Source organism: Scylla paramamosain, chromosome 3, assembly GCF_035594125.1.
Source record: "Scylla paramamosain isolate STU-SP2022 chromosome 3, ASM3559412v1, whole genome shotgun sequence".
NCBI lineage: Eukaryota > Metazoa > Arthropoda > Malacostraca > Decapoda > Portunidae > Scylla > Scylla paramamosain.
Window position 1 is genome coordinate 7,430,001 of NC_087153.1, and position 23,186 is coordinate 7,453,186.

General features: G+C 39.3%; 1 long non-coding RNA gene across 3 annotated transcripts in view; it reads right to left on the reverse strand.

Annotated features, from left to right (window-relative positions):
- LOC135089756 (uncharacterized) overlaps window positions 1–23,186 on the reverse strand; it is a 311,458-nt gene that overhangs the window by 199,551 nt on the left and 88,721 nt on the right. For 2 of the 3 annotated variants that reach the window (XR_010261626.1, XR_010261625.1), the window contains 2 exons: window positions 14,568–14,843; window positions 11,668–11,743 (listed from right to left, as the gene is read on the reverse strand). This is a non-coding gene — a long non-coding RNA (uncharacterized LOC135089756). The remainder of the gene's footprint in view (window positions 1–11,667; window positions 11,744–14,567; window positions 14,844–23,186) is intronic. The other variant, XR_010261627.1, reaches the window with a different exon arrangement.

The window sequence follows — 23,186 nt, forward strand, 5'->3', positions numbered from 1 at the left end:
ACCCATACTGTTGAAGATAGATTCAGAAACTTTAGATAGGCAAGAAATTAAAGCAATAGAGCGGTAGTTTGAGGAATTAAAACAGTCAATCTTTTTAGGAACAGGCTGAATGTAGGCAAACTTCCAGCAAGAAAGAAAGGTAGATGTTGACAGACAGAGTTGAAAGAATTTGACTATGCAAGGTGCAAGCACGGAGGCGCAGTTTTGGAGAACAACAGGAAGGACCCCATGAGATCCATGAGCCTTCCGAGGGTTTAGGCCAGTAAGAGCATGGAAAATATCACTGCGAAGAATTTCAACAGGTAGCATGAAGTAGTCAGAGAGTGAAGGAAAGGGAGGAACAAACCGAAATCGTCCAAGATAGAGTTTTTAGAAAAGATATGAGTGAAGAGTTCAGTTTTAGAGATAGATGTGATAGCAGTGGTGCTATCTAGTTGAAATAAAGGAGGGAAAGAAGAAGAAGCAAAGTTATTGGAGATGTTTTGGGCTAGGTGCCAGAAGTCACTAGGGGAGTTAAATTTTGAAAGATTTTGACAATTTCTATTAATGGAGGAGTTTTTGGCTAGTTGGAGAACAAACTTGGCATGGTTCCGGGTAGGAATATAAAACGCATGAGATTCTGGTGATGTAAAGCTCAAGTGCCTTTTGTAGGCCACCTCTCTATCATGTATAGCACGAGAACAGGTTGCGTTAAACCAAGGTTTGGAAGATTTAGGTCGAGAAAGACAGCGTACGCCTCCATGCAGGACACTATCACCTCTAATATGCGCTCGGCACACAGAGACGGGTCTCTGACACGGAAGCAGTAGTCATTCCAAGAAAAATCAGCAAAATACTTCCTCAGGTCCCCCAACTAGCAGAGGCAAAAATGCCAGAGGCACCTCCGCTTAGGGGGATCCTGAGGAGGGATTAGAGCGATAGGACAAGATACAGATTGTGATCGGAGGAGCCCATCTGAGAAGATAGGGTGACAGCATAAGCAGAAGGATTAGAAGTTAAGATAAGGTCAAGAATGTTGGGCGTATCTCCAAGACGGTCAGGAATACAAGTAGTGTGTTGCACCAATTGTTCTAGATCGTGGAAGATAGCAAAATTAAAGGCAAGTTCACCAGGATAGTCAGTGAAGGGAGAGGAAAGCCAAAGCTGGTGGTGAACACTGAAGTCTACAAGAAAGGAAATTTCCGCAAAAGGGAAGAGAGTCAGAATATGTTCCACTTTGGAAGTTGAGTAATCAAAGAATTTCCTATAGTCAGAGGAGTTAGGTGAGAAGTATACAACAGAGATAAATTTACTTTGATAGTGACTCTGGTGGAAAACTCGGAAGATTCAAGAGCGTGGGCACGAAAGCAGATTATATATATATATATATATATATATATATATATATATATATATATATATATATATATATATATATATATATATATATATATATATATATATATATATATATATACATATATATATATACACACACACACACACACACACACACACACACACACACACACACACATTGCCGACGGATGAAGTTGCGACCCACCACTTATAATCACCGGTAAACAGCTCTCAACTCCATCCTCTGTAAAACCTGCATGCTTTCGCCCGGCTCCAAATGGTGAGTGCTAGCACCTGAAATACTTACATTTTTACAAGAATGATGTACGAATGTTAGTATATCTCTTACCGTGATAAACAGAGAGACTGAGTTATAAATGGTACGCAGTATCTGCTAGTCCTGCGAATACGTAAAACTCACACATAACAAACAAGCTACCATTTTTTTTTTTTTTTTACAGTGCCTCCCGTTCTGCACGAAGTTCCCATGAAATATAACTGTTTGGGAGGAAAGGTTTAGAGAGAGTTTTGGCTGGTGTTCGGCACTGCATAGGGAATGCCATGCGCTAAACTAAAGAAGATACACCTTTCCATCTCAAATAACGTTTGGCATCCATCGGCCATTACTGGATTGAAAACATCTCGGTAATATTTTAGTGCTGATAAGATTAATATCACTCTGCTAAACATAGGCAGCAATGCCTGTAAGCAAGCAAGTTTTTTTTTCTGTCTGCATCTAGCTATGAGAATGAGATGTTTTAGCCTTTGGTATGTATGAGTACATCACCAACTGATGTGAAAAAGTTTATACATTAAAGGAAAGCCAAAAATTAATCCCTCCCCCTCTCAATACACACACACACACACACACACACACACACACACACACACACACACGGTCTGGTGGCACAATGGTAACCGCGCCCGTTTCACACCGGAAGGTCCCTAGTTCGATCCCCTGGGCGATAAAAAAGTCTTTGGACGAACTGTTTTGCAGAGTAGCCCCTGTTCTTCTAGCAGTGATTAGGCACCTGGTGTAGGCCGGGAGCTGTAATCCGTTGTTTGCGTCGGCGAAACACACTCCTGAAGAAGTACATGGGGTGGACTCATCATCCCGGGCCAGGTCTATCTAGGTTGGTCGGCGCCAAGTGGCAGCCATAGTGTCTCTGTGTAACATACTTTCTTAGGGTTAATATATACTTAAGATGTAGTAAGTTCATTTGTAACATGTGGATTTTCAGCCGATAAGGCTGTAAATAAATAAACCGAATATTATTATTAACACACACACACACACACACACACACACACACACACACACACACACACACACACACACCACTCACACACACAGGAAAGTGGTGAGTCGGTGCAAAGACATAATTCGGGCAAGCGATGTGAGGCGAAGGTACAGATAACTGGTGACGTAAAAAAACAAAAACAAAACAAAAAAGAAAAGAAAAAGATAAAAAGAAAAAGAAAGAAAGAAAGAAAGAAAGAAAGAAAGAAAAAAAATGTCCAGAGTGCAGATAGCTCAGGAGGCTTGTCACCAGTCTGGCAGGAAGAGCGCACCATAAGTAATGGCAGAAAGTCTGAAGGTCTTCACTTTAGGTGTTCCTTTGTATTAATGTCAGCAGCAGTTTGTTTATGTATATTGGAACAACAAAGGACGTTATTTTGCGAGGAATCGTAGATAACAACGTTACGGTACTCCGGGTTATTACAAGGATGCCTCGTTACCTTTAAATTGAAAGTTTAAATGAATGAAATGCACCGTGTGATTTACCATATCTGGCGGCTCGTCTGAAAAAAAAAAAAGTATGAACCACGTTTATGTATCAATAATGTGTAAAAAAAGACTCATTTATAATGACAACGTTTTTCTTTCCTCACTCTCTAGATTATTTTGTTCACAAAGGCACCTTTGATAAAAATGTGGGCTTATTGCGCCATTAAACAAGCAATAGCTGAAGCGTGCAAGGCTAGCATGCCTGAGGACCCGACGATGAGCCATTCAATATTTGTTTAAAAGACAAAGTAAAAAAAATCGCTGATCATTCAATAATCGAACGACAACATTTATTTATTTATTTTTTTTCTGGTGTTGCTGAAGATGAAAAAAAGATAAATACTGATAATCTTACAAATTTAATTTCACCAATGCCTTTTAAGGATATGTCAAAAAAAGCTTTCCTTTACAGCACACATCGAATAGCGGCGGCAATATATGCTGACTCTCGACTCAATAACTTTCTCGAGCGAGAGGGATTCGAAGGTTATCGAAACCAATTTATTGACACAACAACGAATGAATATTGGTAGAAGGAAACCTACGTAAAGGAAGAGGAGGAGGAGGAATGCAAGATGAAAGAACTGAAGCAGGAAGATGAGGATGAGGAGGACGAGGAGGATCAGGAGCAGGAGCGTAAAAGAACTTGGCTCACGTCTAACGAGTTGTTAGCCTTTATGTCAAAGTTCTGTTTATGGCGTGGCGTCTTTTCCCTTGTTCTCCATGACTTTCTGTCCCTCCACTCGACATTTATAAAAAATCATCATTTGAATGACAAACTCTGTTGGGGAATTTATAAAGGGCTTGCGTGAAAAAACGGAATTCTGAGATGTTTCCTGAATTATAGGGAATGCTGTTAATGTAAAGGACTTCCAGAAGATATAAATGATCCAGTGACCGCTCCGATAATAAGTTCCTTTTTTTGTCGAAGCTGTTGTGTTGTGGCGGGGTAAGATTGAGTAAGGTCTAGGTCATTTAGTTGCTGGTCTACTTTTAGTCGAAATCTTAGTACAGTCAAAGTTAAAGGGATTTATTACAGCGCCTCCCACATATTTCTTAGGGGATGGTCCACATGTGATGGCATCACAGATATACACCTTGTGACGAGAGAGGCTACCGTGACCACACTTGACTTTCTTACATCATCTTCTTTGGTCGATGCATCGTAATGGGGACGAAGGATTCCATCAAGGCATAAGTTCTTCGAAAGGGTTTGGTCTCGTTATCTTTTTGTCAGGTTGTGTGAAGGCTGCACAGACAAATGCCTCCTGTCTTGGGATCAACAAGTAGCTTGCATACCCATCAGAGAGAGAGAGAGAGAGAGAGAGAGAGAGAGAGAGAGAGAGAGAGAGAGAGAGAGAGAGAGAGAGAGAGAGAGAGAGAGAGAGAGAGAGAGAGAGAGAGAAATTACAATTATTATTTTTCCTTAGATACCAATTCTGATAAATAATACAAAATCGACTGCGTGTCTTTATCCTGTGGCTGCCCTAAACTTGCAGTTGTTTTCTTTAATAAGTGAATGACAATCATAACTAGAGTTGAAATAGCGTAGTATATCATAATAAAATCAGACGCTTTATGTAGAGCGAGTTACAAAATGTAAATGTCTAAAGAATTATTTAGTAATACACACGACAACATGACTCTTTAAGAAGGAAAGCTAATTCAAGATAAAAAAAATAAAAAATAATGGGAAATCACATCAGGTAAGATTTAGCGATGGATGACAAAGGCTCAATCATGGAAAAAGTCGAGCCAATGAGGGCAAACAAACTCACGTAAAAAAATTAGCAAAATGAAAAGACGAAATCAAGAATCTCGCTGGAGAGAAGTGCAAACGTTGAACAACATCAGAGATGACTGGAGAAAGTTAAAAGAAGTGTTTATATTGTAAAGGTGTGTGTGTGTGTGTGTGTGTGTGTGTGTGTGTGTGTGTGTGTGTGTGTGTGTGTGTGTGTGTGTGTAGCTGCATCTCGAAGCCTTGAAATACAGCTCGACGTGGTCCTGAAACATACATTTAATGCTACTTGATATCATTTTCCAGACCCTGACCAAGCAGGCCAGAAAAAGAATCTTAGTAGGAGGCAAATGCGTATTACGTCAAATTCGTCATACGTATTTGATAAATTAAGCGAATAAAAACATTGTACTGTCAAAATTAATTAAATTTTTTCGTGTACAACTATTACAATGTGTTTGATGTCCTCAGTAAACGGACGCAGAAAATATAATCACCTATAACCAAACGCCTAAAAATAAATTAATAAATAGTAAATGAATAAATATATAGTATGTGGTGGCCCTGGCTTTTTCACGACACCGAACTCAAGATAGGAAGGATCAATGGGAAAAGATCCAAAAACTACCTCGATAACCATTCTCTCATATTCTCCAAAGAAAAGGCACTAGGCTCCTCTGACATGGCTGGAGGAAGGGAGGTCAGTGGCTGCTCTTTCTTGATGTTCGGTGGGACTCGTGAAAGGAAGCACTGCCTCCTCCAACCAGCGCTGCCAACAAATATTTTCCCGAGCATGAAGGCTGCTGGCCTGGGCCGTGATTCAAAGCTTGAACTGAAAATCGTGGACGGAAGTCTTCGTTATTTAGGAATAGGAACTGGGAGAGAGAGAGAGAGAGAGAGAGAGAGAGAGAGAGAGAGAGAGAGAGAGAGAGAGAGAGAGAGAGAGAGAGAGAGAGAGAGTGTGTGTGTGTTTAGCTGATCCAGATTTTCATGGATCATGAAAGTTTTAGGTAATTTCCTAAATAACGAATTTTCAAATGAATAAACAAAATGAATAACTATAGTAAGATATAATCGTATTCTTCTGTCTACATGTATACACATTTAATGGAAAAAGAATATTGATATTAAATTATATAACCATATTTCTTACAAGAACGAGATATGATAATTTTACTATGAAGGTTGATAAATAATGTCACCAGTCTCATTTTCATATAATCTCAGCATAGAACGTTAGTTTATCCATTACTGTGTCCCTGCAGGAACGTTCTAAGACGAAAGCTGTGTTCAAAAAATTCTGTTCTCTGACTTTTTTCCGTATTGGTGGATTTATTTTATCATTACAGCTATTACCATTATCATCATCACTATATTCATTTTCTAGTTTTTCGATGGTGGCTTATGGTGACGTGTTTGAAACAAATCATTATAAACACAATGTCTGTAAATAATCTGTTAACGCTGAGCAGACATCTGGCTCACCGAAAATCTCAACACACATATCAAAGTTAATGAGATGCCATCACAGAGAAATGTCGCGTTATCAGCGTGATGCTGTGCAGATTCTAAACATTCAAACACATGTCCGTGCACTAAATTTGCTCTTGGAAAAAAAGTAACACGTATTTATAAACAAATTTAATGTTCTGATATGCAAATTTGCAATCAACATTTTATTGTGGTCCTGTACAACAACCTGAGTTGTGAGGTGGAGAATTTCTTATAAGAAAGATACGTGTGTGTGTGTGTGTGTGTGTGTGTGTGTGTGTGTGTGTGTGTGTATAAATCATCAAGACCTGATCACGAGCGAACCCGCAACCACCAGCCGTTACCCTCGCAGTGCGAGCTCAGAGCCCATTATTACAAATCATTATGTAAGACTGTGACCTCACACACCACACACCCCATCCCCCCTGGTCAGGGGCCCCTGGTCAGGGGGGACAGTAATTGCCCCGCTTGTCAGCGGAAAAATCCCAGAGGTGACCAGCCCATAGTGGGGTTCGAACCTACGTCAGCCATGCCGCATTGCCAGTTTGTTAACTGTTTCTCCAAACTTTGCGGTCTCATCTCACCAACCGCCTGTTCATCCTCCAAACACACACTCGCGGGTCTCAGACACCTTTAGTCTCAACGATCGCCACTGTGTCATAGAGGGTTTGCTTATCTATTCGCGTTAATTTTGCCGCACTTCTCAAAATTTATTCCTATTACTGATTTCTCCACTGTCCTCTATGCTCTTCTTAAATTATTTTGCAGTATATTCAGTAATAACTTTGATTAAATGTTTCGACTAAATACCAACAATGCCAGTCCCGATTTCTAGTTAATATGCTGGTGGAGATATTGAAGGAAAGCTAGCATACACTGGTTAATAAACAATCAGCAATATTAAGTTTGAAGTTTCTTTAAAATCTTCTGAGATAGTTACTTGTTCAAGAGTACCTGTTGCATTATACAATGGCTTCATGTGGCTTTACAGTCACCTTAGAAAACAAATAATGAATGCATTTTTTTCTTCTTTTTCAAGATATCGAGTGTTGCTTCATTCTCCACAGAAATGCCTGGGTCTTGATTTGTTTCACGACTTCAAGTGCTAAGATCATTTTAGTGGCGCACGCAGAGAAACTTTTTTTTTTTCCCCGTCATGGAGAAAATAAATGAATATATAGATAAATATAAATATCTGAATAAAAACCCACTACTACATTTCAATCGCAAGGAGAGGTACCGTTCTACTGCGTCTCGCAATCAGGGCCACTTGTTCACGAAATTCTAAGAGTCTGATTAGTTATCAAACAAATGGTGAAGTTTTTGGTACAGCAGATGACGATGACAGAACGGAGTGCGTCCCGTCCAGATGCAGCACACAACTATACAGGAAGCAATAAGGCAGATATATGCATGGTGGTGGATTAATTTTAGTTGTGGTAGATGGTGGATGATGTAGCAACGTATGAACAATTTTGTTATTTTGAACACTGATTATGAGCGGCTCTGCTAATAAATAGATAGATAGATAAATAAATAAATTGTTGACTATCCAATAAATCAGTGCCAGAATGCTAGATGCGAATACTCTGCTCCTTTTTAGAGATTTTAAAATGTACACTGGTGCTCATTATGTTGAAATTAATCCAGTAGTTTTCGAGAAAAGCTGAAAGACTGACGACCGATTGATGGACGGAAACAGATACTTTTATGATAAATTGTTATTAAAATTGCTCATTTAACATTTTTTTTTTTTTAAGTGAAAGGGAAGGACACCCGATAAGGAGTTATATCCACGTCCATAAATACTATTTGCCCCTTTCGAAATACCACACCCAAAAAGGATAGTGAAGAGTAACCGTTTCCTCCACAGCAGGGAAGGGAAGGAGCGCGGCAGTCTTTATCTTGTCTTTCCGAATCTGCAGACAGGAAGTGGAAGATTTAGTTCGTGTGGATGAGTACATTGTTTTGACTGATGTGGGTTGTCGGAGTCGAGTCTCAAAAAGAACAACACAATAATAAAATAAGCATTCATACGACATCTTTAAAAATATTCCACTAAACATGAGTGTTCAGTTCTTTGTGTTGAATTCACTATTCTCAAGACCATGCAAGTTTCTGTGCTACGAGGTCTGGTGTCAGTCACCAACCACACACCATATCTGTGGGGTTCTTGATAGTGAACAATATTTGCTAGTAAAACAGTATACAGGTAAACATGAAAAGAAGGTTTGCTCCTTAAGCTCGAGTTATAAGCAAAGCAAAAATCAGCAGACTTTTCTCATTTGTAAAAACCTCATTCATTTGTAAAAACCTTGGCAAACACAACTATTGCTAACAACATTAATAAACCAAAGCACCTTGTTTAAAATGGCGAAGAAGCGCAGTAATTAGTATAATATTTATCTACTTGAGCTTGAGTTTCTTCATTCCCATCTTTGAGCCCGTTTCGGTGGATGTTTGTAAAGATAAGTATGTTCTCCATTTCTTATTTACACCACACAACACTGCAGCTTCCCTCCTCCTCTTACTCTCCATGTCCATTCTTCATTTAAAACTCATTATCATTCCTCTCACTTCCTCCTTCCTTAGTTTCCTCCATCTCTCCTTTCCTCCGCGCTGTCTCAGAATCACATTAGGGTGAGTTAGAGAGAAATTTAGGTGTGTTTGTTGTTTTAAGAAGCTACGACAGACACTCACCAAGTTTGGTTTTGTCTGTTTTGCCTGTCTGTCTCTGTCTGTCTCCCTGTCTGTCCCTCATCTCACTCACTCACGCATTACGAGTATCATTTGTCCCTACCTACATCCTGTAATGTCAACATTGCCCTGCCTACTTCCTGTAATGCCAACACTGGCCTGCCTGCTTGTTGTAATGCCAGCACTTTCCTGCCTGCTTTTTGTTATGTACCTGCCCAGAATTCAACAAAACGCCCTCCACAACACATGGACAGCTTATAAAAAGCTATTCTTTGTTTCCACATGCAGAAGCAGGCGCCCCACAGTCTCGCCTAGCGCGATGGAACGCTATTTCAGCCGATGGTCTTCCTTGCGAGGCGTCGTAAGCTGGCGGCCAAATGCTGACATCCTCTTTCTTGGTTCTCTCTCTTAGTTTATTCTTCTTTCCCCGCCTCCTTTACTCGTTGCCTATATTTTGCTTCTTTACATGATGTTAATGCTACATTTAATCATATTACGTCTTTTTCTCTCTTTATTCCAAACAAGCTGTATTCCCATTTTACCGCGCTGTATACTTAGACATATTTTTTTTTCTTTTCATCCTACCGAAACCTCGCATTCTTCTTTCTTTCCTTATTTTCCGTCGTTTTATATGCATATCATTTTCTTTTACATATACTTTTCCTAGCGAGGAGATGCGACCCAATATGAAAATGGGAAACGCCGACAGAGGAAGAAGATATACTTTTCCCGTTACTGTCTTTGTCCTGCCTTTTATTTTAACAATTTAACATTATATTCTCGTAACATTTCTTCATCATTTTCTCTATTTAGTTAATAGAAAAACCGCTGCACTTCTGCTCTCCCATGTTATCGTTGTCTTCTTCCTCGTAACCTCAATGTAGTGATCTTGTTGTCTGTCTGAATTTCATTATTTACACAGACAGACACAACAAACACTCGCTTCTTCAACGTTATAAGAAAACTAACGATTATTATACATGTGTCTACGTGTGTGTGTGTGTGTGTGTGTGTGTGTGTGTGTGTGTGTGTGTGTGTGTGTGTGTGTGTGTGTGTGTATGGGTGTGCGTGTGAGTAGGCAGGATATGGCGTCAAGCTTAAGAGGCAGAAAAGGATTCACTCCCAGCTTGGTATTACTGGTGGCACGTCAAAGGCATGATGGTTATCAGTAATATATTTCTGATTTTTTATGCTCCTTCCTGGTCTAGCTGCTAATAGAGGTGAAAGTATTAATTTCACGTGCTTGTGAATGGATATAAACTGAGGTAAATACTTCGATGAAGGCAGGAGGAGCAGCAGTGCAAAGTTCCACGGTTTGAACTAACGTGAAAAAAAAAAAAAAAACACTTCTTAGAATTTCAAGCATCTCTTTTAGATTAAACAAAAAGGAAAAAAAAATAATGTTAATGTAAATATCAAAATAACGAAGCTTGAATAACCTTCTTTTCCTTTTAAAACAAGGCGTACTTCATGAGTATAACATTGATTGTGGAATATATATATATATATATATATATATATATATATATATATATATATATATATATATATATATATATATATATATATATATATATATATATATATATATATTAGGTTTGTTGAGCAGTTAATTTCACCTCAACCGAAGGGTAATCCATTAATCCGTAAATCCGTAAATTAATCCGTAAAGTAGAACTTTCCCCATTACTACACTGTATGAATGATGGAAGCTCAGGGTTGCATCGCTATGATGCCGACATCATGGGACCGATTTCTGATTCCGCTCGCGAGATCACTCCAACAATGAGTAACTTTATCTGACGTGTGCCATCGCGGCCTGAGGCACAGCCTTTACTTATCCCGCAAAGAGACGCCACCACAGCAGTGCAAAAGTGCCCGGGACTTACTGTACTGAGGCTCCCATACAGTGTCCTGTTGAGCCATGTTTAGTAAACACTGAGGGTGGAAGCATAAGGAATGTTCATTTGTAAATAGCCTTAATAAAGATGAGAGAATCAAGCTATGCATGAGAGAGAGAGAGAGAGAGAGAGAGAGAGAGAGAGAGAGAGAGAGAGAGAGAGAGAGAGAGAGAGAGAGAGAGAGAGAGAGAGAGAGAAAATAAAGAATGTGATAAAATTCTCTCTCTCTCTCTCTCTCTCTCTCTCTCTCTCTCTCTCTCTCTCTCTCTCTCTCTCTCTCTCTCTCTCTCTCTCTCTAAATGACCATATTTAAAATACAATCAGAACTGCACATTTTCTTTCTTTTACTTCTAATTCGATCAGTGCTTGTAATTTACGTATAAACTTGTGTAATTTTTGTGTGCCTGGTGCTGTTTGTGTGCAGGGAAAAAGAAGAAAAAAAGTTGTTGTTATTGGCGGTGGTGAATAACTCTAATGACCCTGTTCGGAATATTTATGTTAGGAGACTCCGAGTCAAGGAAGATATGGGCCTTCGAGGCCAAGGAAAGAGGACGGGTAAACTTACCGTTCGTATTTATGGAGGGGGAACAAACTTTGAACCAGTGAGACTCCCTCGACTTGTTCACTTTGGAACGAGAAACACGTCGTTTCATTGTTTCATTGACACTCAATTACTGGTTAAAATACAGGGAAATACAATAGCCAGTACTTACCCGAAGCTCTTCAGGTGACGCAGGGAGGCAGGTGTGGAAGCAATACGTGAGTGCCGGGAACTGGTCCCTGGAACACCTGCAACAATAAGTTAAAGGGACATTAGTGAATGGGATCAAGTCTGTTAATCATGAACCATAAAAGAAACACCTCATTTACCTGCAGATAAATATGCAAAAGTTTTGTACACACACACACACACAACGGGCGCGCTGCTTAGGAAAGGGAAACAAACTCCAAAAAAAAATAAGCCAGGCCAGGTCTACCAGGTTGCTTGGCGCCAATTGGCAGCCTTAGTATGTCTATATAAGACACTTCCTTAGGGTTAATGTATACTAAAGATGTACGTGGTATGTATATTAATATATAAGTTAAAATATCTAACACGTGGATTTTCAGCTAATAAGGCTGCCAACATATAAACCGAATATTATCATTACTGTTATTACACACACACACACACACACACACACACACACACACACACACACACACACACACACACACACACACACACACACACACACACACTACGGTGCAACACAAAACAGTATAGCACAGCCAGTAAATCTGTGTAGTCGGTAAGCTTGAGCACAAAACTTTCAAATCAATAAGTGTTACCTTTCTGTACAATGAAAAACTGTTGGATATCAAAACGATCCTTACAGCAGACAGATTCCCCAAAGCGGAGACCTGGAGCTTTCTCTTTTTCTCACACGTACGTAATCTGCTATTGTGTTACAGTCATGATTATTCTCTGGCACAATTACAGTCATGATTATTCTCTGACACAGTTAAATTCCCTTTGATTATGAGTAGTAAAAGTCTTTCACTGTTTACTTGCATGTTTACAGAGATCCGTGTACGAGTATGTTTCATATGCAGACACGCAACCACGTCCTCTCTAGTCTTAAAATAATGATGGGTATCTCGTTCACAATTTGTGCGCAAGGTCACTGGCAACGTTGATTAATCCCTTGTACCATTGTAATCTCAGGATTTTTCTAACTGATGATTTCAGCAAGTTTAATTACTAGCTGTATTGAGAGAGAGAGAGAGAGAGAGAGAGAGAGAGAGAGAGAGAGAGAGAGAGAGAGAGAGAGAGAGAGAGAGAGAGAGAGAATAATGATAACCAAGGAAACAACAACAACAACAACAACAACAAAAAACAACAACAACAACAACAACAACAACAACAACAACAACAACAACAACAACAACAACAACAACAACAACAACAACAACAACAACAACAACAACAACAACAACAACAACAACAACAACAACAACAACAACAACAACAACAACAACAACAACAACAACAACAACAACAACAACAACAACAACAACAACAACAACAACAACAACAACAACAACAACAACAACAACAACAACAACAACAACAACAACAACAACAACAACAACAACAACAACAACAACAACAACAACAACAACAACAACAAGACAAGAAGAAGAAGAAGAAGAAGAAGATTATTATTAGTAGTAGTGGTAGTAGTAGTATTAGGAGTAGCAGCAGCAGTAGTAGTAGTAGTAGCAGCAGCAGCAGCAGCAGCAGCAGCAGCAGCAGCAGCAGCAGTAGTAGTAGTAGTAACTCTACATTACAACACTCATTATACTAATGGGGAGTTTTCAGAACTAGTGGTTGTCACCAGGAGGCAGCACAGACACAAACTCTTCTCTCACATACAAGCAATATCAGATATACCTACAGTGTTATTCTATTTACATGAAGATGCAATGGGCTTATATAATATATTTTTCTACGTAATCACAATTTTACACAGTTTCACACAAGTAAAATCAAACTCTTTTCATGAACAAATGTATATAAACTGATTTTCTAGTGAATCGGCATTTAGATTTATTTCGTCATCTTAAGATTTCCAAATGAATACAGTCTTGATTGGAAACGTCTTAATCTAGACGACAGTAAACATAAAGGCAACATGTCTGTGACAGTCAAAAGTCCAAATTACATAGATCTCCTTCCTAGTTTATGGAAACGGCAATTTTAATTAAAAAATTGGCAACTCGAGTGTCCTGGTGTTAGTAATGCTGTATCTCTAACCAAAACAAACACCTGACTCGGCCGCGCTGGTTGAACTTAAGAAACACGTTGTTGGACAAGAAGTTGAATGTTGCTGCGATGCCTATCTCCACTACGCCCTAAGCAATGGATTACTGTAGCTGGACACTACAGCAGCAGGATCGCCTGAGAGATGTTTGTTTTGGTTCTCGATTACTTTGCCTTGTCGCTCGCTTCGTGAGAGGGATGCTAAATTCCCCACAAAAAAAAAAAAAAAAAAATAGAGCCATATATCACTATGTTACTGAGTAGGTTGTGTCATACTATATAGTATAGTGTGATTTTTTATTTTTTTTCATTGTCCAAATCAATAGTTTTATACTTGTAATATGCTTTATATAAGATACTCGTAATGCTAGCAGTTTACTCGATAATCGCACACAAAAAAAATAATAATAATTTGACCACATTCTCTCAATATTATCCATACTGGATATTGAAAAGTCGATTCATCATTTCAATAGTATCATGATGATCAATGTTCTATGCATCTTTACACACCTGGGATTTACTACAACAATATTTTAGCCCTCTTTCCTACAGTTGGATAAGCAGCAACGACATCTAGCGGTTTAGTTCCGAAACTCCCCATTATTATTACTGCTAACGCCACCACCAACCACCACCACCACCACCACCACCACCACCACCAAGTGTCAATGTCAGAGCTGTGTGCCCCCCTCCAATTTCTCTCTCTCTCTCTCTCTCTCTCTCTCTCTCTCTCTCTCTCTCTCTCTCTCTCTCTCTCTCTCTCTCTCTCTCTCTCTCTCTCTGCATCCCAGTGCTGGTACTCACCCCACTTTGTTTGGAGCAGGACCACTAGCACAGCTTTCCCGGGAGCTGAGATCTCCTCTATGGAACATGGAAATTACCTTTCGTGTTCAAGATGCTCCACGACCCTCGTGTTACTTTGCGTTTGTGGTTCATTCCTCCATGTCCTGGGCCTCGCTTCCTCCCAGCATCACTTCGCATTCACGTCCAAGTTCATGTCCATGTTTCGTCCTTTGTTCCCGGGAGTTGTTCTAGTTTACTCGATAGCTGATGCTTTCCCTTGGCCTGGTAGACACTTTTCTGATGGAAAGTGTTAGTTCATCATACGAATGTGAAGATTACGGCACTTGTTCACATCCACTCAAAGTTAGTAACACACCGGAAACAGAAACAGGGTTTGGGACTGTCTGCTTGAGTCAGTGGGGTAAGAACAATCAGAAAGTAGTGGTTGTATGTACAACGAAGTGATTTCTGTGCGCTTGATTCTGATAGAAAATAGTTTATCAAATTATGAAAATTAGAGGCTGGAGACCGCCAAGTCCCAGAGGCTCAGCTGTGGCAAGAAAGCATCTCCCTAGAAGCATGATATAAGAATTTATACGTCAATAACATAACCAGAAGGAAATGTTTGGTGGGTATTTCAGGTTGATAATTTGCTTAATGAGGCCTTAACGATGTCATGAAGCATCGTAATTAGCTTGTAATTGTCTTGATACAAGACGCTGCAGGGGAAAGGGTGGTGATGGAAGGTGCTCTCAGCATTACAAGATTTCCCTACACATATTTGCGTGGTGGCAATGAATACAGCATGAACATGCTATAGTACATGTTCCTCTCGTCACACACACACACACATACATATATATATATATATATATATATATATATATATATATATATATATATATATATATATATATATATATATATATATATATATATATATATATATATATATATATATATATATATATATATATGACAAGTAGATAGATATATGGAGAGATAGATATGGGGGAAATTTGTCTCGTAACTGAACCACCGATGAAAACTACGTGCACACATAAATAACACAAATATTCCACAACACAGTGTTAGCCTCTCGTGTATATACAAACTGTCTGAAACAAATCAGCATCTCGCTTCTAAATTCTAAATTTTGAAATTGTAAAAAAAAGTTTCAGATAGTTTGTATACACACGGTTAGTTTTTTTTTTTTTTTCCCGGCAGCAGCATAGAGAGTGTTTCAGCATGTAAACTAAAACAAATGAGAGGCGTTGCTCTCTTTCTTTGACTTTCCATGCCTCAAATTCAATACAATTCAAGTGAAGACCTACAAGTGCCATTAGGAAAAGTCAAGTCAGTGTAAAGGAAATAAAAGGGGTGAAAAAGTTGTGCTTTTCTTCGTGAAAGCTGCAAGCTAAAGGCAAGACACATGTGCTGTGATGGGGAAGGTAAATGAGGATAAAACTAAAAAGACATGCGGACTGATTGAAATTCGAGGAGAGCTATGAGTTGTAATACTTGCCTAAATAAACAAGACCTCCATAGTGAAAAGTAAATATCGTTGCGGTAAGAGAAGACAGTAGTGAGCACGAAAGAAGCGTTCCTCACTTTCTTTAAATCAAGGCTTAATGACAATATTCTTTCATATTATTTCATTTGTAAGAGAACACTGTTAAGAAGACTTCAGGATTTTACATTTGTCAAGTAAACTGTAAGGTCCAACTCCAGATCAGCATGCGAGCAACTGTAAAGACAATGTACGAGTATGCTTTCTCAACTTTGAATATATTAAAGCTTGCTGTGTCACAAAGCCTGGGTGATTACAACTGGTGGTAGAAGACTTTATGAACGATAAATTTCATTTGGTAGTGGAAACAAGTCATCTAACAATTACAAGTCGTCCAGCAGCCTGAAGGAGGGTAGTAACATGAAGATCAGATTTCACATGCTCCGAAGACAATGAAAGAGACACCACCAACACTCACTCACTCATTCACTCACCCACAAAACATTTTAGAGAGAGAGAGAGAGAGAGAGAGAGAGAGAGAGAGAGAGAGAGAGAGAGAGAGAGAGAGAGAGAGAGAGAGAGAGAGAGAAATAAATAAGTTAATAAACAAACACAAATAAGTAGATAAATAAATATAAAAGAAATCGGTAACAAAACACGCAGCTAACATTTGCATTCTAAATTACCGAAAATTAATAAACAGAATGGACTCACCAAGTAAACAGGTTAGATAGCATGCTGTGCAGAACAATGGCAGGTCCACTGAAGAGGCAACACGGTCGTGCAGGTACACCGATAAAACATGACTAATAAGTACACCGAATTCTTTGCCAACTTTTCAATACCCCAGCCAGATTTCCAGATACGTTCAGTTATATTGTGAAACACAACAGTTTACTACATAATAAATCTATAAAATAAAACTAATTTAGGAATTTTCTCAATATACGATGCCGAGCTCTATGACATCGTTACGAAGTCCTTGCAAACTGTTGAGTCTTGAGCAAGCAGCATTACGACTCCCAACAAAAATAATGTAGTCAACGCCATCCTCATCCGCACAGTTTAACTCATTATCAGCAGTATAATATCCCCCATCCACATATTTACAGCAATTACCCAACACATAACATATCTAGACGATCTCTTTGTTAAAACTTCTCTCTGGCTAATATATTTCAAGCAACCGAGCGCATGTGTAAATAATTATTCAATGTACTTATTAATTGCAAATCTATACAATGCTATGCATTCCTAACACAGGAAAGAACACAAATATTTGTTGTTTTTTCTCTCTTATTCTAACTTTTGAACTCCGTTATTGATTCTCTCTCTCTCTCTCTCTCTCTCTCTCTCTCTCTCTCTCTCTCTCTCTCTCTCTCTCTCTCTCTCTCTCTCTCTCTCTCTCTCTCTCTCTCTCTTCAGTGGGCCTCGTGTGCTCATCGTCACTCTCCCACATTACTAGGAAAAGTGCTCAATTTCCCGCATGAAAAATACAATGTACGCATAAAAAAGGTGGCAGCGCTCATGTTTGTACTCTTTTTAGGAGGAAAGGGGTGACAGAAGAGCGGAAAAGATAGTGTGTTTCAAAAAAAGCTGATGTTTATTCACTCGAGTTTTCAGCTTCCTTCATCAGGGTACCGAGTCTCGTCCGGCAAATGTATACAGATGCATGAATGAAGGCAAGTTGCATCATAAAAATCTCATTAAGTATAATAAAAAATATACGGGAAGGAGAAAACATGAAATCAGAAACTATAAAAAAAAAAAATGCTAAGAAAAAGGCGGAAGAATATAAAACCAAATAGAAAGTTTAAATAAAGGTCAGAATAAAAGTAAATGAGGTATGTAGGTAGAAAGAAAAAAATTACAATCTCCCTGAAAAGGAAAAGCGCATTTTCCCCGGGCATTACACAGTGGATAACTATCAATGAGGAAGGAAAGCATTCCCGGCGAGGAGAGGGAAGCACGTCACACTAGCTGAATATTATGTATCCCTCGTGCACTCGTACATGCCGATCGCTATTCACTTTTCTCTCTTATCGCAACGAAACTCCATTCTTTCCACGACAGCTTCTGTTTTCCGCATTGCACTCCGAATTCAAATTCAGTTTTACTTTCTCTCAAAACTCTGCCGGGACAAAGACACGATGGAAATATTTCTTATGATTAACTAACATATCACTCGTGCTACATTTGAGTTCAACATCAAGGATAGCATCTATACTTCTGATAAGCCTTTCTTCCAAATGGCCAAACGGTCGTGTAGTTAATTTTCGTCTAAGACTATAAATGAATGGGAGGAAAATGAGTACACTTTTTAAGCTTCTATCACCAGGTTAATGAAAGAAGAATTCCCAAGAAATTGTTTTTCTCTATGGTCAGTCGTCTTCCTTCACTGAATTTACTCCTTTGAAATCAAGTACGCACAACCTGCAGCTATACTGACAGTCATGCACATCAACCATAATACACAAGTCTCACGTTGATCGACAATGACTGCAATGACTTCTTAGAACATGCAACAGAATCGTCCTCAATCATTTAGTGAATATGACACCTCCAGCACCTGACAAAAAAAAAAAAAAAAAAAAAAAACTATAAGCAATGGACTGACATTGCTCTGATCAGCATATCTGACTGTGCAAGAAACACTAAACATTTACTGGCAGGCCTTGCAGCAGCCAATAGGCGTCTACCGCTTCCTGTACCCACGCAGCAAAAAATTTCAAATGGTATTCCGGTCAGTAGACCTGCTTTCCACCACCTGCGCTGCCCAGACGCTCCCCTGACAGCCACCCTCACACTTCACTAACTACCTAATTGGCCAATCATCCTTCCACTCAACTTCTTCCTCCTTCGCCATTTCCTCCCCTCTCATCTTGTCCATCTTACTTTTTTACTTTCATCATCTCACATTAACAAAAAATTATACGTATCTAAATGGAAAAAAAACAAAAGGGTTTAGCAAGGCCAACATAGTATTTTACTTTTGTAGATGGAATTAACGAGAAGTAATAAATTATTTCAAATAATTTTCCATATTTACTTGTTCATTCTACTTGTTCATTCACGCATTTTTTTTTTTTCTCGAATACTGATCACTTGCACAACATAGAGCATTCTGCCTTCAAAAACAAGAACAATCTTTCGCAGAGAAGAATGCGTCTGCGTGTCTCTTTGTTCATGCCACGTCTTACACTCTTTTACTTTCACTGTTGCTGTCTTATTTCCTACCCCCCGCCCACACCTATCCTACTACTCTTCACTGCTGTACTACCAACACACGTAAAGTTTCTCAACTAATTCCGACCCCTGGTTCTCCTACTGAATTATAAATACGTGTGAAATCTCTCTCTCTCTCTCTCTCTCTCTCTCTCTCTCTCTCTCTCTCTCTCTCTCTCTCTCTCTCTCTCTCTCTCTCTCTCTCTCTCTCTCTCTCTCTCTCTCTCTCTCTCTCTCTCTCTCTCTCTTGTACCGGTTCGTATCAAACTATTTTACTTTAATATAGATAATTAGTGGAAATAATTCATTCAAGTTCCGGCAAGTCAGTTCAAGGACATCACCGCTCTTTTAACTTCCTCCATAACATTAGTTTCAAGATCACGCCTCTCTCAATGGTATTATGCACACACAGCAAGATTCGCAGACAGTCATGATGCAGCAATCATTCTTACATGCTTACCATTCTTCAAGACATTTCTTCCATACATACATACATACACACACACACACACACACACACACACACACACACACACACACACACACACACACTAGTATTAAGTATTAATTGTCATATCGATAGGAACGAACTTCTTGCGATTACTTCCTAATTTATTGAAAAGACACACCTGAATGTTCCTCACACTGCTGGCAACGAGTCTTGGTTCCTTTGCTGCGGTTAGCGTGGTCTCTTCCCGGAAGATGAATACTTCTTGGTGACTAGGAATGAGCTGTGCAACCAATTTCCCTTATACGTAAGTAAGTATGCGACTTTAAGAATAAGTTTAGAAAGCTTATCGTGTATTCCTGAAAGTCCTTGCACATGAAGACCAAGCAGCAGCGTACCTCATTTCTTCTGTTACAATGCTGGTATAAACAATAGAGTTTCAGTAATGCTTTATATTTTCCAATAGATCGCAGATGGTCCTCAATGATAGGTTCTTAGTGTTTCCTTTTGGTCTGCTGGTTTGTGACTCGGACCTTAGTGTTATCCTTCCATGACAAGCCCAAGTCTCGCCCGTGGTACTGAGGTGTGTGGGTTCTATCCGTGGTGCCACCATTAAATGCTTATTTGAGCTTTTAACGAAAGTATATATGATTAACAAGGAGTGGAAATCGATGTTCACGCGCTGATATAATAGTCTTTGTTTCTATGTAGAGTCACAGAAAACGAATAACATGAAAGTCTTAAAGTCGTGTATACACATCGTGCTGTCGACACAGACACACTGCTTTACGTCAGTGATGTTAGAAGTGAACAATGAGATAAACTTTGAATCACTGTGTGTGTGTGTGTGTGTGTGTGTGTGTGTGTGTGTGTGTGTGTGTGTGTGTGTGTGTGTGTGTGTGTGTGTGTGTGTGTGTGTGTGTGTGTGTGTGTGTGTGTGTGTGTGTGTGTCTTTCTCTAAACATCTATCTACGTACCGATCTATTCATTCATTTACTTTCTAGCTATTTATTTATGTACTGTGTAAAAACTCAGGTAATCATTTATTACAACTGGATGGATAGTGAAAACAAAGACCCAGAAAATTCATACATCATTATACTGGTGCTATTTTGTCCCTGTCAACAGGAGAAGCTTATAACAAAAGTTTATACAAATATATCATCTTTCTTTGCCCACTATCTCTCTCTCTCTCTCTCTCTCTCTCTCTCTCTCTCTCTCTCTCTCTCTCTCTCTCTCTCTCTCTCTCTCTCTCTCTCTCTCTCTCTCTCTCTCTCTCTCTCTCTCTCTCTCTCTCTCTCTCTCTCTCTCTCTCTCTCTCTCTCTCTCTCTCTCTCTCTCTCTTACCAACATTCTTCCCATCCTGAAGGCGGCTGGGGTCTTCCTCTTATACCACCAGCACGTATTCCACTCTCGTACACCCTCATCACCTCACTTTCTTCCACTTCCTTCCGGTGCTAAATCATCTTAAGGTGCTGCGGTTCACCATCTCCGCAACTCAACTCGTTCTTCGCCCCGCTAAACACGCTGCCTTTCGTACACTACCATTACACTTTCTCGATTTTATTCCCAGCACAAGCACCTCTCACATAATTCATCATCCCTGCTTGCATCCTGTGTCTTGGTCTTATGTTCCATGTCCAGACCTCAGCTGTATAATCCACTGCTGGAGTTATTATTTCATCCCAAAGTGCTTTTAAACCTCAATGCTCGTTGTCCCTTCTCTCATCATACGCCAGAACGATCTCACTTTAAAACTCCTTCTCCGGTCCTGCTTCTATATTTGCCCACAAAGTGATCAAAATCTTTAAATTACTTCCCTTCCTCAGTTAACTGTCCAATTAGCTTTATAACATGTTGCTTCCGCCATCCAGCTAGTGCCTTAATCTCTTTGTATGTTCTCTACATATTTACTCTCAAAAACCAACACGTTATGTTTATTTACTTTCTTTCAAAATACTTTTATTCAGAGCTAATAAAACAAAGCCATCCCCATTATGATGAGGCAAAACTCTTCAAAATAACCAGACCTCGAATTTATAGTTTTAAAAATCCATCCTGAAGCAGCGTGATCAGTAACAGTAACCATCACTCACACTATTCTGGAACTATTCAACACGCTTATAGATAATGAGTTTCCCCCCATTCAGTACCTTCCCTCCACAGACCACCTTCAACACGCCCTAGCATTGATCTTTGCTATCTCCCCTTTATGCCTCATCCAGATGCCTGAATACAATACACATTCTTATTTATTATCTACTCGGATTTCCTTAACTATATTCATCATATTCAACAACTGCGACGTATACCCCCTCTATATACATTCCCCCTTGTTCTGTAACAACACTCTCCCTCACTAACATTGCACTTTGCAATTTTATGCTCTCCTTCAATTAGAAATTTTTATGCATCTCTACGAGTACAAGAATGATTAGTAAACTAACTCCTAACTAAACTAACCACATTCAATTCAATTTCTTATCCTCTTTTTATCGGGACAATGATTGCCTTTAACCAGTCTCTTTACACTCTCATTTACAAGATGAGCTACTGGTAGCATGCATTCAGTTCATTACTACACTTCGTTTAAATTTACAAGATTTACTGCTATTTCCCGTATATCTACCGTCATCGTCTCCTAACAGCCAAAATTCCAGTTTGCCTTATAGTCTTCTTGTTTCGAAGTGTAGGCGACCAAGAAAATATCTTTCACTATATGTCTGTATATTTATCCTCCTTCTCATGCTGCTTTCTACTAGTATACTAAATGCTTACCCTACCGTCATCTCTTAACAAATCTGGTTTGCAACACACTGCCCTATACAAACCTCTCATCCCATTCTTTCAATCTTCTATCATAAAACAATCCTTTCACCTCGCATCTCCTCGGAACCCCATTGATGAAAGATAAAACAATAAACAATTTTCTAGGAAGGTAAGAACCTTCAGGATATAGAAAATAAAGAGCTGAGGTCTCCGCAGCACCCTTTCCGTTGCTTCCCTTATAAAAAGTAACAAGTGTGACGAGGGAGGGTGAGGGTTGGCTGCACTTGTTAGTATTTAATTCCCCAATATCCACAAGTTAACTTTGGAATAGTGACCAAAACCTGATATTACGCACCTTGGTTTTGCTTCATCGATTGCAATAACGTCTGTGCTAAACTCTCTCTCTCTCTCTCTCTCTCTCTCTCTCTCTCTCTCTCTCTCTCTCTCTCTCTCTCTCTCTCTCTCTCTCTCTCTCTCTCTCTCTCTCATACAAACAGTCCATTCTCATCAGACTTTCCATAAATACTTTTTACATTTTTCTTTTCTTTCCTCTTCTCGTAAAAGAGCACAGCGGTGGAAGAATGACCGGGATCCGTAAAGTCGCCGGCAAGTTATGGCGAGTATAATGTTGCCCCATAGCGGGTCGGAGGGGAATGAAGGATCATCTCCTTTCTATCTCTCTCCTTCA